The sequence below is a fragment of the Fukomys damarensis genome, unplaced genomic scaffold (genome assembly GCF_012274545.1).
Source record: "Fukomys damarensis isolate Sample0158 unplaced genomic scaffold, DMR_v1.0_HiC HiC_scaffold_7, whole genome shotgun sequence".
In the NCBI taxonomy this organism is placed as follows: Eukaryota; Metazoa; Chordata; class Mammalia; order Rodentia; family Bathyergidae; genus Fukomys; species Fukomys damarensis.
Genome location: NW_022900919.1, coordinates 20,192,660 through 20,194,321, shown reverse-complemented (window position 1 = coordinate 20,194,321; position 1,662 = coordinate 20,192,660).

Below are 1,662 nucleotides of genomic sequence, written 5' to 3'. Positions count from 1 at the left end.
ATATAATACTTATTTTATAAAATGTATACGCTTGGGCCGGGGATTTAGCTCAGTGCTTAGTGGTTCCGCCGCCTGCCTCTCGTAAGCACAAAGACCCTAGTTCAATCCCTAGTTAAAAAAAAAAAATACACACATACACACACACACACACACATTTCTGATACTGTGGACTGAATTCAGCTACATCTCCAGCCTCTGGCCAGGCTTGGCTTGAATTTTTTTGCGGGGGAGTGTGTTTGAGACAGGGTCCTACCATGTAGTGCAGGCTGCTCTTGAACTCACTGTGTAGCACAGGCTGGCCTCAAACTCCTGGCAATCCTGCTTCAGCTTCCTAAGTATAGGGAGTATAGGTATGTGCCACCATGCCGGGCTTTGAAATTATGATTCTTCTGCCTCAGCTTCCCAGAGTGCTGGACTATAGTCATGTGCTGCCATCCCCAGCTCTAAAGCAAATTTTATAAATACATTTCTCTCTCATATGCTACATATATACATATCAAAGCTATGTTTGTTTATTTATTTACTTTTATACTGGGGATCAAACTCAGGACCTTGTGTCAAAGCTATATTTAGATGACATCCCTAAGAGTGTCATACCATTTGTTTGCATACATATGTTCAGACTTCAGATAAGTGGTGCTAAGCTCTGGAGATGAGTTCATTGCTCCCCATTGGGGTCATGTTTGAGTGACCTGTGTGACTACAGTCATACTCCATTCATTGCCTGTGTACAATCATGCTGCGCTCTGTCTGCGCTCCTGCTGGTGGCCACTAAGGTCATTTTGTTTTTATCACCGCAGGCATTGGTGCTGTGAACATATGGTCTGTCTCCCATGGATGTATGTGTAGGAGTTCATCTAGGAGTGGAATCCCGAGGTTGTAGCCTGTGTGTCTTTAATCACACATTGCCCAGTTATCCTCCAAATGGGTTCCGCCACTGTCCATCCTCACCAGACGTTTATGAATATTCCCACCACTGTTCTTGCTAACCCTTGATTTTGTCAGATTTTAAAACTTTTCCAATGTGGTGATTGTGAAGCAATATTGCATTATGGTTTTAATATGCATTTTTCTCATTATTGAGGAAGTTGATCAACTTTTATAAGTTTATTTGTTATTCATGGTGCCCCCTCATGGAGTTCTGTATTTATGAAGGCCCAGTCTTTCTTATTTTGTACCAACAATTGGACCCAGGGCCTCACACTTGCTAGGCAGGTGCTGTGCCACTGAGCTATATCCCTAACCGCTCTCTCTTTCCTTTTCTTTCTTTCTTTTGAGACAGGGTCTTGCTATGTCATTCGGGCTGGTTTTGAACTTGTTGCCATCCTCTTACCTCAGCCTCCCAAGTGCTGGGCCACACCTGGTTTAAAGTGCCCATTCTTTCAGTCTGCTTTAAAATACTTCACTCATCCAGAAAAAAAGAGAAGAAAAGAAAAGAAAGAAAAAAAGAAAGAAAGAAATGAGAGCTACACATTAACTAAATAACTAACTAAATAAAATAGTTCACTCGGGTTGGGGATGTAGCTTAGTGGTAGAGCATTTATCTACTATGTGTGAGCCCCTGAATTTAAGTCCAGCAGTGCAAAGAAAACAAAGCTCCCTGTCCATAAAATATCTCCAGATATTCATCAAGCAGATAGGACTTTTTTTTTTTTTTTTTTT